The 18,373-nt window shown below is 48.4% G+C and overlaps 1 protein-coding gene and 1 long non-coding RNA gene across 7 annotated transcripts in view; one reads left to right on the plus strand and one right to left on the minus strand.

Annotated features, from left to right (window-relative positions):
• Positions 1-18,373, minus strand: part of st3gal3 (ST3 beta-galactoside alpha-2,3-sialyltransferase 3) — a 378,440-nt gene that overhangs the window by 275,091 nt on the left and 84,976 nt on the right. For 4 of the 6 annotated variants that reach the window (XM_033028811.1, XM_033028809.1, XM_033028813.1 and 1 more), the window contains exon 1: positions 187-588. The exons of the other annotated variants lie outside the window; for them this stretch is intronic. The gene's annotated coding sequence lies outside the window, so the exon portion shown is untranslated. Of the gene's footprint in view, positions 1-186; positions 589-18,373 lie in introns of those variants that run through there. 6 annotated transcript variants of the gene reach the window in all.
• On the plus strand, positions 586-17,259 carry LOC116977927. The gene is made up of 4 exons (XR_004413328.1): positions 586-772; positions 5,609-6,093; positions 9,326-9,331; positions 17,249-17,259. It is a non-coding gene; the product is annotated as an uncharacterized LOC116977927 (long non-coding RNA).

Below are 18,373 nucleotides of genomic sequence, written 5' to 3' on the forward strand. Positions count from 1 at the left end.
ATGCGCATTAGCTCTCTTTTACATGTATACAATAATTTTACAGGACGAAACATACAACGTAATGAAATCTAAAATGGTATATATATATTCATTTCCTAACGATCTGTTGGCATATATTCTGCCGTTAGTCAATCCGCTATTCGTCCTCATTATAAAACGATGGCCGGGTTGCAGTTGGCACTATACCTCTCTCCGGAATAATTCTGCAAACGTCTTCTGTATCCGATGGAAGGATGCAGTCGCGAACGCCAAAGCACGCACCGGGCTGAATCGTGCCCCTTCTGCCGGTGCAGATGCGCTGGGTGGACCGGTCAAGAACGGTTGGCGCCGGGCCGAATGAACCGCGGTTCATTACTTGCTTTTTTTGACACTTCACAAATCAAACAGCTGACTGCCCACCCACCATCAGAACGGGCGCACGCAATCAACGGCGGCGGAGGGCTCACGGTTGCAAAGGCAGGGCGAAGTTCAAAGGGTCTCTCGCCTGTTGGCGGACATTCCCCTCTCCCGCTCCTAGTTGCGCTGGCGGGGCGCGGGCGCCATCCGCCCCTCGCGCTGCAGGGAGACGTTCCGCCGCGCCAACGGTCGGGGGCTGTAGCGCCTGCGCACTCCCTTTCTTCGGGTGGTCTGGTCCGGTCCGCTCAGAGCGGCGGCGGCGCTGCTACTGCAGCAGACCCCACACACCGAGAAAAGATGCCATCGTCGGTCAGAAATCTCTGCTCCAACTTCTCGCCCCCCGCTCTATTTATATTCTCGTTAGGTCCAACTGGACGTGAGTTTTCGCGGTCCGTTTCCCTTTATCCTCGTCGCGCCTTGAGCCAGTCTCTCCACCAAGGCCACTTTCGCTACCCGAGCGTGCGTTGGCTCCGCTACAGCGCCTGCGCAGCAGCCAGGGGATCCTCGTGCAACGCAGAGTCGCTGGGACGCGCGATGCCACTTTGGCAAAGGATACGAGTCGCTCCCACCCACCCACCCAGCAACGCGCTGAGGTCGCAGCCCGGCCATCTTGCTCAAGGCGGCTCTCCCTCCAGTGAACTCCCCGCACTGGAAACTGACAAGCATCATCTAGGCAATTGTAAATCAAGGCAAACTTCTGGAATCACTTTGAAGGCACTCATTCCACATTGACGCTGGTCAGGCCGCAATTGGAGTACTGTGAGCATCTGGCCCCATATAGAAACATAGAAAATAGGTGCAGGAGTAGAACATTCGGCCCTTCGAGCCAGCACCGCCATTCAATATGATCATGGCTGATCATACAAAATCAGTACCCCGTCCCTGCTTTTTTCCCACATACCTTGATTTTGTTAGCCCTAAGAGCTAAATATAACTCTTTTTAAAACATTCAGAGAATTGACCTCCACTGCCTTCTGTGGCAGAGAATTCCACAGATCTACAAATCTCTGGGTGAAAATATTTTTCCTCATCTCAGTCCTAAACCCCTTATTCTTAAACTGACCCCTGGTTCTGGATTCCCCCAACATAGGGAGGATTTTTCCTGCATTTAGTCTGTCCAAACCCTTAAGAATGTTGTATGTTTCTATAAGATTCCATCTCATCCTTCTAAATTCCAGTGAATACAAGCCCAGTCAACCAATTCTTTCCTCAGGTCAGTCCAGCCACCCTGGGAATTAACCTGGTGAACCTACGCTGCACTCCCTCAATAGTAAGAATTGGATGACCAAAACTGCGCACAATACTCCAGGGTACACAAAAAAGCTGGAGAAACTCAGCGGGTGCAGCAGCATCTATGGAGCGAAGGAAATAGGCAACGTTTCGGGCCGAAACCCTTCTTCAGACTGATAGGGGGTGGCGGGGAGAAGGAAGGAAAAAGGAGGAGGAGCCCGAGGGCTGGGGAACGGGAGGAGACAGCCCGAGGGCTAAGGAAGGGGAGGAGACAGCAGGGGCTAACAAAATTGGGAGAATTCAATGTTCAAGCCCGCAGGCTGCAGACTCTGGCCAGAGCGAGCAACTCCTGAAATTGGAGGAACAGCACCTTATATTCCGCTTGGGGAGTCTGCAGCCTGCCCCTGCTGTCTCCTCCCCTTACTTAGCCCTCGGGCTGTCTCCTCCCATCCCCCAGCCCTCGGGCTGTCTCCTCCCATCCCCCAGCCCTCGGGCTCCTCCTCCTCCTTTTTCCTTCCTTCTCCCCGCCACCCCCTATCAGTCTGAAGAAGGGTTTTGGCCCAAAATGTTGCCTATTTCCTTCGCTCCATAGATGCTGCTGCACCCGCTGAGTTTCTCCAGCTTTTTAGTGTACCTTCGATTTTCCAGCATCTGCAGTTCCTTCTTGAACATAATACTCCAGGTGTGGTTTCATCAGTGCCTTGTACAACTGCAGGAGGACCTCCTTACTCCTAAACTCAAATCCTCTTGCAATGAAGGCCAACATGCCATGAGCTTTCTTCACTGCCTGCGGTACCTGCATGCTTACTTTCAGTGACTGATTTGCAAGGAAACCCAGATCTCAATGAACCTCCCCATTTCCTGACACCATTCAGATAATAACCTGCTGCCGTGTTCTTGCCACCAAAGTGGATAACCTCACATTTATCCACATTATACTGCATCTACCATGTATCTGCCCACTCACCCAACCTATCCAAGTCACCCTGCAGCCTCATAGCATACTCCTCACAGCTCACTCAACCACCCAGTTTTGTGTCATCCGTAATTCCCTTGTTTAAATCGTTAATATATACCAGACCAAGTGCAGACCCATTGGGTCTGCTCCGTCAACGCAAGATACCACCACTCACCCGTTCCCCCGACGCAATATTGCACCACTCACGCATAGCCCCCAACTGCGCAGGCACGGCTCATTTCTCCTCATCCCCCAACACACCCTCCTCCTCTTCACCCTCCCTCTTCAATCCCTAGAGAAGGAGGGGTGGTAGAGAAGGGGGGGAAGGATAGAGAGGGAGGGGGGGTAGGGGGTAGAGAGGGAGGGGGGTGGAGATGGAGAGGGAGGGGGGTGAGAGGGAGCGCGGTAGAGAGGAAGGAGTGGTACAGATGGAAGAGGGGTACAGAGGAAGGGAGGGCAGAGAAGGAGGGCAGAGAGGGAGGCGGGCAGAGAGGGAGTGGGGTAGATGGGGAGAGGGAATGGAGGGGGAGGGGTAGAGTGGGGGGGGAAGGCGGGTAGAGAGGGTGGATATGAGGGTAGATAGAGATGGGGCATTGCCCCCCTCCCCATCTCCCCCTCCCCATCTCTCTCCTCCACACCCCCCCCCCCCCCCCATCTCCCTCTACCACCCCACTCCCCACCCCATCTTCATTTCCCACATCCTCCTTTTACTCCCATTCCCTGCCCCAAGACCTACCCAGATCGTAGAGCAGCGCCAGGGCCTGGTTCTTGTACTCGGCCCGGCCCTGACTATAGACTGCAGCCGTTAGCTCGGCCGCCGCCTGGGCTCCAGTGCAGGCCCCGACTTAATCTCCGGGCTCGTCCCTGACCTCGGACCCAGGTTCGTCCTTGGTTCCAGCGGCGGCTTCTTTCTCAGCCCCATTCAGAGCTCCGGGCTCGGCCCTCACTCCAGCACCAGGCTTGGCTCCAGCCCAGGCCATGTCGCCGGGCTCAGCCTGTGGCACCACCCTTCCCACCGGGTGCCGGCAGCCGTCACCACTCCTCGTTCACCGCAGGCGCTGGAGTGCCCCTCCCTCCGGAGTGTCCCGTCGTGCTTTGCGAACTGCCGTTGGAGTACTGGAGTGTGTCTCCCTCTGGGGTCCCAGCACTGAGCCTTGCAGCACCCCACTGGTCACTGCCTGCCATTCTGAAACGGACCCGTTAATTCCTACTCTGCTTCTTGTCTGCCAACCAGTTCACTATCCATATCAATACCTTACCCCAATACCATGTGCTCTTATTTCGCACATTAATCTCTTGTGTGGCACCTTGTCAAAGGCTTTTTGAACGTCCAGAAACACCACATCCACTGGCTGAGGAAGGGTGTTGGCTCTGGAGAGGGTCCAGGTGAGGTTTACAAGAATGATTCCAGGAATGAGTGGGTTAGCATGCGATGAGCGCTTGATAAAACTGGGCCTCTTCTCGCTGGTGTTTAGAAGGTTGAGGAGAGTACCTCATTGAAACTTACAGAACAATGAAACACATAGAGTGGATGTGGAAAGGATGTTTCCACTGGTGGGACAGTTTAGAACCAGAGGTCATAGCTTCAGAATTAAAGGGCACTCTATTAGAAAGGAGGTGAGGAGGTCAGAGGGTAGTTAATCTGTGGAACTCATTGCCACAGAGGGCTGTGGAGGCCAAGTCAGTTGATATTTTTAAGGCAAAGATAGACAAATACTTGATTAGAACGGGCGTCAAGGTTTACGGGGAGAAGACAGGAAAATGGGATTAGAAATTGAGATCAGCCATGATTGAATGGCGGAGTAGACTCGAATGGCCTAATTCTACTCCTATAACTTGTGAATTATCTGTATGCCACGAATGATCTGTTGCTTTCCTCTTTATTGATCCACTCGTTTTAACTAGACCCGTTTAATTGGTATGCTTTTTACAAACTTGAATGATTCTCCATACATTCTCACAGAAACCAATCAAGTACCTAGTTGCAACATGGTACTAAAGGGGCCAAATCAGTTAACAACGCTGGCGTGGTCGATTCCCATGAAAATCAGAATGCTCCACACTTCTTTACGGTCCTGGGCAGAACGATTGCCATACCAAGCTGTGATGTATCCCGGTGGGATGCTTTCTATGGTAAAAGTCATTGGAGCCAAGCTTATTGGTGTGACGCATTAAGTAGCATAGGTGTGCTCTTTTGGCCATACCATCAATGTCAAAGCCAAATAGCACAGTCAGACTCTTCTGCCAACAACATCCAGGCTAACCATTTCACTTACGTTGGGATTGTATCTTTGAACAGCACATTCCAGATATCAACGACTTACTGTGCAAAAGACTTCCCACTTCTTCCTTAAAACTCATTCCTCTCACCTTAAACTGATGCTATCTTATTTCGATACCCATTTGTTCCCTTTATCCAGCCCCTTCTCAGCTATTTAATTTCTAACTTTCCCTAATTCTAATTGAAGGTTATCAGCCGAATGTATTAATTTTGTTTCTCTCTCCACAGATGCTGCCTGACATTTATTTCCTACATTTTCAGTTTATAATTGCATAAACAGAAAATAATTGCTCAATGAGCACTTCATCACCCATTTTAATGGGTTTATTATTTATAACAATTCTTACATTTTGTTTAATACTTGTACCTCCTCCTTCAACTCTGTCCAGAGACCCCGATGGTCCTTTCAGGTGAGGCAGAGGTTCATATCCACCTCCTCAAATCTCATCTACTGTATCCGCTGTTCTCGGTGTGGACCCCTATACTTTGGCTCTACGAAACGCAGACTATGTGATTATGGAGAGTCAGACTATGCTGACTCTCCCTAATCAGCCTCTGTCTTTCCAAATAATAGAAATCGAGTTCATTGGAATGTTCTCAATAATTTTGTTACCAGTGGCATAGGGCTTACCAGTCTGCAGTTACTTGGTTATCTCTGCAGTCCTTCTGAAGGAAAAGAAACAACATTAGCTACCTTCTCTGCGGCTAATGAAGATGCTAAAATATTCTCCCTTGTTTCTCAGATACATTTCGTCATGCTGATCTGCAAACAATTGTTTAATTCAGTACCTTCCGCCTGGTTGACAGCTTCAACTTCCTATGCAACAAAATCACCAGCAACCTAAACTGGTCCCTTCGCACTGATGGTGTGATCAAGATAGTTCATCAGCATATTTACTTTCTTAAGCATTTGAGAAGATTCAGCAAATTCACAAGGATTATCCTCAACTTGAAGATCAACACAAAATGCTGAAGTAACTCAGCGGGACAACCTATGGATAGGTGTTGGAGCCATTAAGCTTAAGTAAGTTTATTATAGTCTTGTCTAGTTACCTTTAATTATTATCTGCCTGTGTTAATGTGGGTGGGATTTTATACATAGTCTGGGGCGTGTTTTTGACTAGAGGATGCTGGCGCAGACACTCAGATGATGAGTTTCAGTTTTGATCGGGCCATGGATTGAAACAGTTTGCTACCATGACCACGAGCATGATCGTGACATATTTATGTTGTCAGACGATGTACTTTTACAAGAAGTTTTTATGATTTATATGACATAAATGGAACGACTATTAAGAATGGAAAGGGATGGACTATTACTTCAATAAAAAACAATTAGTCAAGACTGGAAGACTTATTATTACTATCGCCGGAGCTTGTGGAGTGCGTGAGACTACTTTTCTAATCATACCCGATAAATTAGTGGCTATCGAAATTGGATTTTGATAACGTTGTAATAAACTGTCACTATAGAAGGAATGGGTGATGTTTAGGGTCGAGACCTTTCTTTTAACTTCAGTTGTGCTATAAAATAATGTTCTGATGGGATGAATCTCAACCTTGTTTGACAACTGCCCTGTTCTTGACAGCCTGAAGCAGCAAAGAGTTGTGAACATTGCCCAGTCTGTCACTGACCTCATTCCACCCAATTCATCCTCACAATGTGTTCCATCAAGAAGACTGGGATTATTGTCAAGAATGACAGCCACCATGGCCATACCCTTTTCTCTCTTCTACAATGAGAAACAAAATATTAGACTGCAAGATATAGTTGATGATCTGGTCCTTTGTATAAATGGAATTCAATCTGGAGAAGCACAAGATTATACAATTGGGCAAAGTAGGGCATATTCATCAAATAGGAGGATACTGAGAGTGGAGGAATAAAGGAATCCTGAGGTGTCTGGCCTGTGAGGAAGCATTATATGTTGGTGAGAAAAGCACATGAACAGTTTTCCTTTGTTAACTGAGCAGAGCATAATTAGAAGGAAAACTATGCCAGAATTGCTTACATCACTAGTTAGGCAGCTTGAAAACCTCATGTAGTTCTAATTACAGCAAAATCGTGATCACCTGAGAGAGGAAATTTACAAGGACCCTTGCCGCAGCTGGAAAATGTAATGTTTGAGGAAGCTGGGAATGTTTTCTTTGGAAGAGAAAAAGACTGCATGAAGACATGAATGAGGTATTTAAAATTATTAAGGGCCTTGGTAAGTAGTTTGGGCCTGTTTCATTTCATGAGAAAATCGGTCTAAAACTCAGATTCAGAGTCTGAAGAAGGGTCCCAATCCAAAATGTCATCTGTCCCTCCATAGAAGCTGCTTGACCTGCTGAGTTCTAACAGCACTGCTTTTTACTGTAGATTTATAAAGTAATTAATAAAAGGATTAAAGTGGAGTTGTGAATGTATCACCTGAAAGGATGTCAAGAATCTAGAATTCACTGTCTGAAAGAGTGGTGAGGCAGAAACCCTCACACATTACAAAAAAATGTGCTGAAGCTGGAAGATGGGATTTTGTTGAGGTGTGCCCACCATATTTAAGGTGGGCACAGACAAGGTGAGCTGAATGAATTCCTCCTGTTTTCATAAATTTCCTATGGTTCTCTGATTTCCTGTTAAACTATATTGCCTGCAGACAAAGTGCCAAATGCCCAAAAGTAGCTTTCACTCTGGCTTCGGTGGTGGACCCTTTCACATGTGGGATTAACCAACCAGACCAGATAGAGTTGCCAAAACTCCATGCCTGTCCACTATTCCAACCACTCATGTCCAAAACGATTACTGTATCCAAACCTCAATCTCATGCAATAAAACCCACAATGTTCAAACTTGTTTGAGAAGATGTTAGCACTAATCCTTCATTCCTACCACATGTGCCTACGGTGTCCTTACAAATAAAACCCTTTCATTAACACAGATGCCACGTTGCAGGCACCACCTGCCTCAGCTACTAATAATTTATTTAACAGAGCCAACAATCTGCATGAAATAAAGATTTCTAAAATCATAAAAACAAGCACCAGCACATTTTCTTTTAAACTCGCCCATGATGTTAGCTACAATCATGATATTCCTTGCTACAATGCTAAACGTCAAGACATTTTCCTGACAGGATGTACTGAAGCAGCATTTGGCTCAAGGCACATGCCATAAAAATAAATCAACATCACAAAAGACTGTTCACAATCTCACACATAGTTTTGGGCCGTAAACATTTAAGTCAAGTCAAATATTTCACGTCAAAATACCCTTTCTACATACTGAGAATTAAATTACAGCCAGTCAGCCTCTTTAGCACTTGAATATTCACAAATATGCTTCACTCTCATTCCTCCACAAGCTTTAGTTATTTAAGATTTAGTTAAAAAATAGTTTATTTTTACTTTCTCATTCTTAATTCCTCTCACTTTTTAATTTCTCTTTATTCACTTTAACATTGAAATCAGTATTCTAAATCATGATTTTCTACAGTTCTGATTTTGTACTGTTAATTGTTTACACATCATATTGATTAAAGATTCACATGTTGCTATTTTTAATTCATTTGTATGCAAGTGAGAGATCCAGTGTTAAGTCAATTATGCTATTCCCCTCACAAAACCTTCTCAACACTTACATAAATAAGTGAAATATGATTTGGCTATCGTCAAGAAAAGCCAACCACAGGAGATGATGTCTCTCCAAGAATTATCATTATTAATTGGGTCCCAAGTTTTTGCAATGGTATAAAACCCTACCTACATCAAACCATGGAATCCCAACGTCTGATGAAATCCTACATCAATATCATGGAATCCCAATGGATAATTAATCTAGACTAGCCAAACAATCACGCAGGAAGATTATAGACCTACAAAACTATTGGAAAGCATCTTTTGGAAAATCAGCCTATTTGTCATGCCAGCTAGGCTTTGTCCTGAACATGATTGTTCTGACTTAGTTTTGGTTTTGCAATGCAGAAGAGATTCTAGCACGCCAAAACCCTTAAAAATCTCTGATAGATCAATTTAAATGACTGCTACTGAAAACTAAAGGATCGCCCTCCCTCAGATTAGCATATCCACTTTGAACACAATAAGCAAGCAAGAATTTCATTGTCCTATCAGGGACACATGACAATAAACTCTCTTGACTCTTGACTTGAAGGTTACATAGCCCTGGCCACTTTATATTAGACTCACACAAGGCTCAGTCTAAGCCAATATTCTCCAATGTATTTACCAATGTGGTGCTGCCAATAAGGTCACACATATTTACATTTGAATGAACTTGGCCTGGCAATGCAAGTGAGCACTTTTGCAGTAGATGAGGTTGGAGGAGATACAGGTGAACCTTTGTCGCACCTGGAACGACTGCTTGGGACCTTGAATGGAGTCGAGGGGGGAGGTGAAGGGACGGTGTTGCATTTCTTGCGGTTGCAACGGAAAGTGCCCGGGGAGGGGGTGGTGCGGGAGGGAAGTGAAGAGTTGACGAGGGAGTTGCGGAGGGAGCGGTCTTTGCGGAAGGCAGACATGGGGGGAGATGGGAAGATGTGGCGAGTGGTGGGGTCACGTTGGAGGTGGCGGAAATGGCGGAGGATTATGTGTTGTATTTGCCGGCTGGTGGGGAGAAAGGTGAGGACCAGAGGGACTCTGCCCTTGTTGCGTGTGCGGGGGATGGGGAGAGAGAGCAGTGTTACGGGGTATGGATGAGACCCTGGTGTGAGCCTCATCTATGGTGGCGGAGGGGAATCCCCGTTCCCTGAAGAACGAGGACATTTCCGATGCCCTAGTATGAAATGTCTCATCCTGGGAACAGATGCGGCGTAGGCGGAGGAATTGGGAGTAGGGGATGGAGTCTTTACAGGGGGCAGGGTGGGAAGACGTGTAGTCCAGATAGCCATGTGAGTCAGTGGTTTATAATGTATGTCGGTCAGGAGTCTGTCCCCCTGCGATGGAGATGGTGAGGTCAAGGAATGGTAGGGAAGTGTCTGAAATCGTCCAGGTGTATTGGAGTGCCGGATGGAAGTTGGTGGTGAAGTGGATGAAGTCAGTCAGTTGTGTGTGGGTGCAGGAGGTGGCACCAAAGCAGTCGTCAATGTAGCGGAGGTAGAGGTCGGGGATGGGGCCCTGGTACGTATTGAACAAGGATTGTTCAACGTACCCGACAAAGAGGCAGGCGTAGCTGGGGCCCATGCGTGTGCCCATAGCTACGCCTTGGGTTTGGAGGAAATGGGAGGAGTCAAATGTAAAGTTATTGAGGGTGAGGACCAACTCCGCTAAGCGGAGGAGAGTGTCAGTGGCTGGGTATAGGTTGCTCCTCTGGTCGAGGAAGAACCGGAGGGCTCTGAGGCCATCCTGGTGGGGGATGGAGGTGTAGAGTGCCCGGACATCCATGGTGAAGATGAGGGGGTGAGGGCCCAGAGAGTGGAATGCGTGGAGGCGGCGGAGAGTGTCTGAGGTGTCTAGAACCATAGGTGGGGAGGGATTTGACCAAGGGGGATAGGATGGAGTCAAGGTATGTGGAGATGAGTTCGGTGGGGCACGAACACGCAGAGACAATGGGTCTGCCGGGAGAGCCGGGTTGTGGATTTTGGGGAGAAGGTAAAAACGGGCCGTGCGGGGCTGGGGAATGATGAGTTTGGAGGCTTGGTCAGGTAGGGCGTGGGAATTGATGAAGTCGGTGATGGTGCTCGAAATGGTGGCCTGGTGCTCGTCAGTGGGGTCATGGTCCAAGGGTAAGTAGGAGGAGGTGTCCGAGAGTTGGCGCGTGGCCTCAGCTTTGTAGAGATCGACGCGCCAGACTACCACGGCACCTCCCTTGTCGGCTGGTTTGATGACCCAGTCTGGGTTTTGTGCGGAGTGATTCGATGGCAGTGCGTTCAGAGGGGGAAAGATTGGAGTGAGAAAGGGGAGTGGAGAAGTTGAGGCGGTTGACGTCGCGGCGGCAGTTCTGAATGAAGAGTTCCAGAGCCGGGACTTTCTGAGGGGGGTTCCACGAGGAGGGGGTGCGTTGGAGACGGGAAAAGGGTCATCATTAGGGGGCGAGGACTCCTTCCCATGGAAGTGTGCTGTGAGGCGGAGACGACGGTAGAAGCTCTCCAAGTCATGGTGGGCGCGGAACTCATTGAGATGGGGACGGAGGGGGACAAAGGTGAGGCCTCTGCTGAGGACAGACCGTTGGGTGGGGGAGAGGGGGAGGTCGGGGGGGATGGTGAACACCCGGCAAGGGTGGGAGTTGGGGCCAGAGGGAGGCAGGTGGGTAGACTGGGGACGGGGCGATGTGTGGGGGGGGGGGTTGTGGGTGTTGGAGGGGTGGAATGAAGTCCACCTTGAACACTGATTCAAAAGTGAATGAGGAGCAATTCCAAATATGGAGTGTTTCCTGCCTAACTATTGCTAAACAAGAGACTGCATTCCATTCCATCTTGATAGTATGAATGTGGAGCACAAACTGGCAGTCTTCTTCTTTAACAAGATGAAGAGACATGACCCCTTTAATGTAAAGCTGGAGTGCATCATATCATTCCGTGCACACTTATGAAAAATCTTTGGAATAGTCAACAAATATTCCAAAGATTACAATGGCGATCGATCTAGTGATTCGAGCATCACGTTGGGTTTTCGGCGGGGAGAGACGGCAGGACGGACTGTGCCTCCCTCCAATCAGGGCCTATATGGAAGATATGACCTTAGTGACCACAACAGTAGCTTGGACAAGAAGGTTGTTAGAGAAGTTAAATAATCTTAAATGGGCTAGATTGAAGATTAAGCCTAGTAAATCATGGAGCAAGTACAGTACCTGGAAACAAAGGGGAAGCCTCCATTGTGTCCGGAAACGTGGCCGACGGGCAGGACTCCAGGTCAGAATGAAGCTCAGGGGACTTCGGCCCCCTCTCCCTACTATCCTACTGGCTAATGTACAGTCCCTTGAAAATAAAGTGGAGGACTTAAGGGCAAGACTGCTTTATCAAAGGGAGCTGAGGGAATGCTCTGTGTTCTGTTTCACAGAGACATGGCTCACCCCCAGCTCCCCAGACTCAGCGGTCCAGCCTGAAGGGTTCTCCATCCACCGTATGGACCGTACCCTGGCATCTGGGAAAGGGAGAGGAGGGGGCGTCTGCCTCATGGTCAACTCTGCGTGGTGTTCCGACGTGGCAGTCCTGTCCAACTCCTGCTCTCCACACCTCGAACATCTGGCGGTGAAGTGCCGTCCCTTCTGCCTCCCAAGAGAATTCACCTCCGTTATCCTGACCGCGGTCTACATCCCACCCCAGGCAGACGTCAGTCTGGCACTGGAGGAGCTGCACGCCGTGGTCAACAAACACTAGACGTCTTACCCCGAGGCATTTACCACCATTGCTGGGGACTTCAATAAGGCGAACCTCAAGAAATCACTCCCCAACTTCCACCAACATGTCTCCTGCTGCACCAGAGGACCTAACACCCTCGACCACTGCTACACCACCATCAAGAATGCCTATCGTTCTATCCCTCGCCCTCACATACAGACATTGTTGGTCGGGTGCAACAAGGGAATGGAGGCTTAGGGCTCAGCACAGGGAGACCAGTGTGGAGTAAGGCAGGTCCAACAGAGGAGGAAATTGGTTGTAGAGCAGGTACGTTGTCAGGAGGAAACAGTGAGATGTGTAAGGGCAGTAGCTTAGGTTAAGCAGGGACAGTGGATGAACTGGAAAAGTGTAGAAAAGAGGTGATTTCGCTGGAGGGACCTATGGTGCATGGAGGTGGGTCATGTAAGTTTCCAGAAAAGGGCTATTTATGATGTACTACCATCGCCGCAGAACCTCAAACAAAGGGTAGGTGGGGACCCGGCGTGTCTCTTGTGTTCAGAGGTGGCAAAGTTGAGGCATATTTTATCAGGATGTCGGACTAGTCGGTAAACTCGGCGGTATTGAAGTGCACAGCTGCAGCAATTGAGAGGAGGAGAGTACAGGTGAATTCAGTAGGCTTCAGGACTGGGAGTGTAGCGATGCATTTTGTCCACGAGGGAGAGAAAGATAGAGGAGGGAAGTTTGCAGATATGTATGAGTCGGGCCAGTTACGGGGAGCCAATGATTGGGAGATGCGGGTAGATTTAGGAGGAAAGCTTGTTCTGCATGAAATAATTATTACTAGTTTGAGGCCTGATATAGTGTTATAGAATAGAATGAATAGAATAGAATGCCATTTTATTGTCACTATACACATGTACAATGAGATTAAAAGCAGCTCGTACTCAGTGCAGCCATGTAATTAGTTCAAAAAACAAAACAAAAAGGGGGGGGGGGGGGGGGGGGGATAAGGTGCACAGTTCTGCGGCGCTATATACATATCTATAAAAAGACAATGGGTGAGTAGAGTGAATAAATAGGATTCCTATATACAGTATGGGCTCCAGTGCAGGCCCCGACTTCATCTCCGGGCTCGTCCCTGACCTCGGACCCAGGTTCGTCCTTGGTTCCAGCGGCGGCTTCTTTCTCAGCCCAATTCAGAGCTCCGGGCTCGGCCCTCACTCCAGCTCCAGCACCAGGCTTGGCTCCAGCCCAGGCCCTGTCGCCGTGGAGCTGCACGCCGTGGTCAACAAACACTAGACGTCTTACCCCGAGGCATTTACCACCATTGCTGGGGACTTCAATAAGGCGAACCTCAAGAAATCACTCCCCAACTTCCACCAACATGTCTCCTGCTGCACCAGAGGACCTAACACCCTCGACCACTGCTACACCACCATCAAGAATGCCTATAGTTCTATCCCTCGCCCTCACTTCGGTAAGTCCGACCATACTGCTGCTTCTTCCTGCCTACAGGCAGCAATTGAAGAGCGCACCCCCAGAAGTGAGGACAGCACAGAGCTGGTCGGGGGGGGGCAGAAGAACAACTCCAGGACTGTTTGGAATCTGTAGACTGGGCAATGTTCAAGGACTCGGCAACGGACTTGAACGAAAACGCCACAGTCGTTACAGACTTCATAAAGAAATGTGTGGAGGACTGCATCCCTACAAAAACCTTCCGAGTGTTTCCCAATCAGAAACCTTGGATGAACTTTGAGATCCGCACTCTTCTAAAGTCCAGACACAGGGCGTTCATGTCCAATGATACAGTGGCCTACATGAAGTCCAGATACGACCTTGGTAAGGCCATCAAAAAGGTCAAAAGGGACTTCTGCACCAAACTGGAGGATGAGACAGATGTTCGGCAGCTGTGGCGGGGCCTAAATGCAATCACCTCCTACAAGGCGAAACCAGGAGGCAGCTCGAATGTCGGTGAAACATCACTCCCTGACGAGCTCAATGCGTTTTACGCACGCTTTGACAGAGAGAATACTGATGTGCCTTCCCGATCCCCCATTCGCTGTGATGGCATTTCAGTCTCAGTCACAGAGGCCGACGTCAGGAAATCCTTCAGAGGGGTGAACCCCCGAAAAGCACCTGGTCCTGATGGTATACCCGGTCGTGTTCTAAAATCCTGTACGGACCAACTGGCGGGAGTTTTTACGGACATTTTCAACCTCTCACTTCTGAGGTCTGAGGTCCCCACCTGCTTTAAAAGGGTATCAATTACACCGGTGCCCAAGAAGAGTAAGGTGACGTGCCTCAATGACTATCGACCAGTGGCACTAACGCCGGTGGTGATGAAGTGCTTTGAGAGGCTGATCATGGAGCAAATCAACTCCTACCTCGACAAAAACCTGGACCCACTGCAGTTCGCTTGCTGCCACAACAGATCAACGGTGGATGCTATCTCGCTGGCCCTCCACTCCGCACTGGACCACTTGGACAACAAAAACTCATATGTCAGGCTGTTATTCATCGTTTACAGCTCGGCATTCAACACAATCATCCCCTCCAAACTGGTTTGGTGGAAATGTGACAGCCTCGATAACAATCAGCACGGGAGCACCTCAAGGCTGCGTGCTCAGCCCCCTGCTGTACTCACTCTATACCCATGACTGCGTAGCCAACCACAGTGCGAACTCCATCATCAAGTTCGCTGACGACACCACTGTTGTGGGACTTATCACTGATGGGGATGAGTCAGAATATAGAAGGGAGATCGAGCAACTGTCCATATGGTGCCAGCGCAATAACCTGGCCCTCAACACCAGCAAAACCAAGGAACTGATTGTGGACTTTGGAAGGAGTAGGAGGGGGACCCACAGCCCCATTTATATAAACGGGTCGATGGTTGAAAGGGTCAAGAACTTCAAATTCCTGGGCGTGCACATCTCTGAAGATCTTTCCTGGTCCGAGAACACTAACGCAATTATCAAAAAAGCTCATCAGCGCCTCTACTTCCTGAGAAGATTACGGAGAGTCGGTTTGTCGAGGAAGACTCTCTCTAACTTCTACAGGTGCACAGTAGAGAGCATGCTGACCGGTTGCATCATGGCTTGGTTCGGCAATTTGAGCGCCCTGGAGAGGAAAAGACTACAAAAAGTAGTAAACACTGCCCAGTCCATCATCGGCTCTGACCTTCCTTCCATCGAGGGGATTTATCGCAGTCGCTGCCTCAAAAAGGCTGGCAGTATCATCAAAGACCCACACCATCCTGGCCACACACTCATCTCCCTGCTACCTTCAGGTAGAAGGTACAGGAGCCTGAAGTCTGCAACAACCAGGTTCAGGAATAGCTACTTCCACACAGCCATCAGGCTATTAAACCTGGCTCGGACAAAACTCTGATTATTAATAACCGCTTTCTGCTATTTGCACTTTATCAGTTTATTTATTCATGTGTGTATATATTTATATCATGGTATATGGACACATTTATCTGTTTTGTAGTAAATGCCTACTATTTTCTGTGTGCTGAAGCAAAGCAAGAATTTCATTGTCCTATACAGGGACACATGACAATAAACTCACTTGAACTTGAACTTGAGTATTTCTTTGGCAAGATGAAAGGTAGTAGAGAAAAGGTTCTGTACATATGAAGAAGAAATCCCATCTATAATGGAGAAACCAGTTAGAAGTTTGGGTAGGTGGTATAACAGGAAGTTGGATGACACTGAATAGGTTCAGCAACTTAGAAAGGATGTTACTGACGGGTTAGAAAGGATAGAGAAGTTCCAGGCAAGTTGAAGTTGTAGTGTTTGCAGTTTGGGCTATTCCCTGGGTTGATGTTGCCATTGACAGTATATGAGGTGCCAATTTCTAAGGTGGAAATGTTAGAGAGATGGGTTATTTCACATATTAGGAAATGGTTAGGAGTTCCACGGTGTCTCAGCAATGTGGCTTTATATGGGAAAGGTATTCTCCATTTACCAACAGAGGAGTTTAAGTGTGCTAAGGTGAGGTTAGAGTCGCAATTATCAGGGAGTAAGGATATCTTAGTAATCTGGTGCCAAGTGTAACTAGAGGGAGGAAGTGGAACTCAAAGCGGGCAGTAGAAGAATCACAAGCAGCTCTGAGGCATACAGACATTGTTGAACGGGTGCAACAAGGGAATGGAGGCTTAGGGCTCAGCACAGGGAGACCAGTGTGGAGTAAGGCAGGTCCAACAGAGGAGGAAATTGGTTGTAGAGCAGGTACGTTGTCAGGAGGAAACAGTGAGATGTGTAAGGGCAGTAGCTTAGGTTAAGCAGGGACAGTGGATTATCTGGAAAAGTGTAGAAAAGAGGTGATTTCGCTGGAGGGACCTATGGTGCATGGAGGTGGGTCATGTAAGTTTCCAGAAAAGGGCTATTTATGATGTACTACCATCGCCGCAGAACCTCAAACAAAGGGTAGGTGGGGACCCGGCGTGTCTCTTGTGTTCAGAGGTGGCAACGTTGAGGCATATTTTATCAGGATGTCGGACTAGTCTTTCTCAGGGTCGGTAAACTCGGCGGCATAACCAGGTATTGAAGTGCACAGCTGCAGCAATTGAGAGGAGGAGAGTACAGGTGAATTCAGTAGGCTTCAGGACTGGGAGTGTAGCGATGCATTTTGTCCACGAGGGAGAGAAAGATAGAGGAGGGAAGTTTGCAGATATGTATGAGTCGGGCCAGTTACGGGGAGCCAATGATTGGGAGATGCGGGTAGATTTAGGAGGAAAGCTTGTTCCGCATGAAATAATTATTACTAGTTTGAGGCCTGATATAGTGTTATAGAATAGAATGAATAGAATAGAATGCCATTTTATTGTCACTATACACATGTACAATGAGATTAAAAGTAGCTCGTACTCAGTGCAGACATGTAATTAGTTCAAAAAACAAAAAACAAAACAAAAGGGGGGGGGGGGGGATAAGGTGCACAGTTCGGCGGCGCTATATACATATCTATAAAATGACAATGGGTGAGTAGAGTGAATAAATAGGATTCATATATACAGTATGGGTTATTGCACATATTAAAAAATTACAGTTACAGTACAAATTACAGTAGGTGGATAGATGGAAGTCCGGGGGTTAGGCTGTGAAGTCAGTGCATGTGTGAGTTCAGAGAGGTTATGGCTTTTGGAAAGCAACTGCTCTTGAGTCTATTTGTCCTTGTTCTGATGCACCTATAGCGCCTCCCTGAGGGCAGCAGGTCGAACAGGCCAAATGCAGGATGGGAGCTGTCCTTGATGATGTTCTTCGCCCTGCTGAGGCAGCGGGAGGTGTAAATGTCCATCAGGGAGGGGAGAGGGCAGCCAATGATCTTCTGTGCTGCCCTAACTACCCTCTGAAGCCTCTCCCTGTCTGCCATGGTGCAGCTGCCGTACCATGCTGTAATGCAGTATGTCAGCAGGCTCTCAATGGACGAGCGGTAGAAGGTCAGCAGCAGGTTGGAGTCCAGGTTGTGGTTCCTGAGGACCCTCAGGAAGTGCAGCCGCTGCTGAGCCTTCTTGATGACCGCTGTGATGTTGTCTGTCCAGGAGATGTCAGCGGAGATGAGGACGCCGAGAAACCGGAAGGTGTAGACCCTCTCCACACACTCGCCGTTGATGTATAGGGGGGCTAAGTCGGTGCTGTGCCTCCTGAAGTCGACAATGAGCTCTTTTGTTTTCTTGGTGTTCAGAGCCAAGTTGTTTTCTGAGCACCAGGCTGTCAACTTCAGGACTTCCTCTCTATAGGCTGCCTCGTCTCCCCTTGAGATGAGTCCGACTACTGTAGTGTCGTCAGCAAACTTGACGATGCGGTTGTTGTTGTGGGCCGGACTACAGTCGTGGGTGTAGAGACAGTATAGGAGGGGGCTTAGCACACAGCCCTGTGGGGAGCCGGTACTCAACATGCGAGTGGAGGAGAGGTGGGGGCCGAGTCTCACAGTCTGGGGCCGGTTGGTGAGGAAGTCCTTTATCCAGGCACATGTGAGAGTGGGGAGGCCGAGAGTGACCAGTTTGTCGATGAGAATGTCCGGAATGATAGTATTGAAAGCTGAGCTGTAATCCACAAAGAGCATTATGGTCAGTTAGTCAGCGGATAGTGTATTTTATAGAACTGATGGTGCCTTGGGAGAACTTGGTGGATGAGGCTTAGATATGTAGAGTTGGCAGCAAGAAGTTGAGCAGCGAGAGTGGAGAGCAAGAATATGTCCGGTAGAGGTGGGTTGTAGAGGTTTCATAGC

This window comes from Amblyraja radiata, chromosome 10 (genome assembly GCF_010909765.2).
Source record: "Amblyraja radiata isolate CabotCenter1 chromosome 10, sAmbRad1.1.pri, whole genome shotgun sequence".
NCBI classification, from domain to species: domain Eukaryota; kingdom Metazoa; phylum Chordata; class Chondrichthyes; order Rajiformes; family Rajidae; genus Amblyraja; species Amblyraja radiata.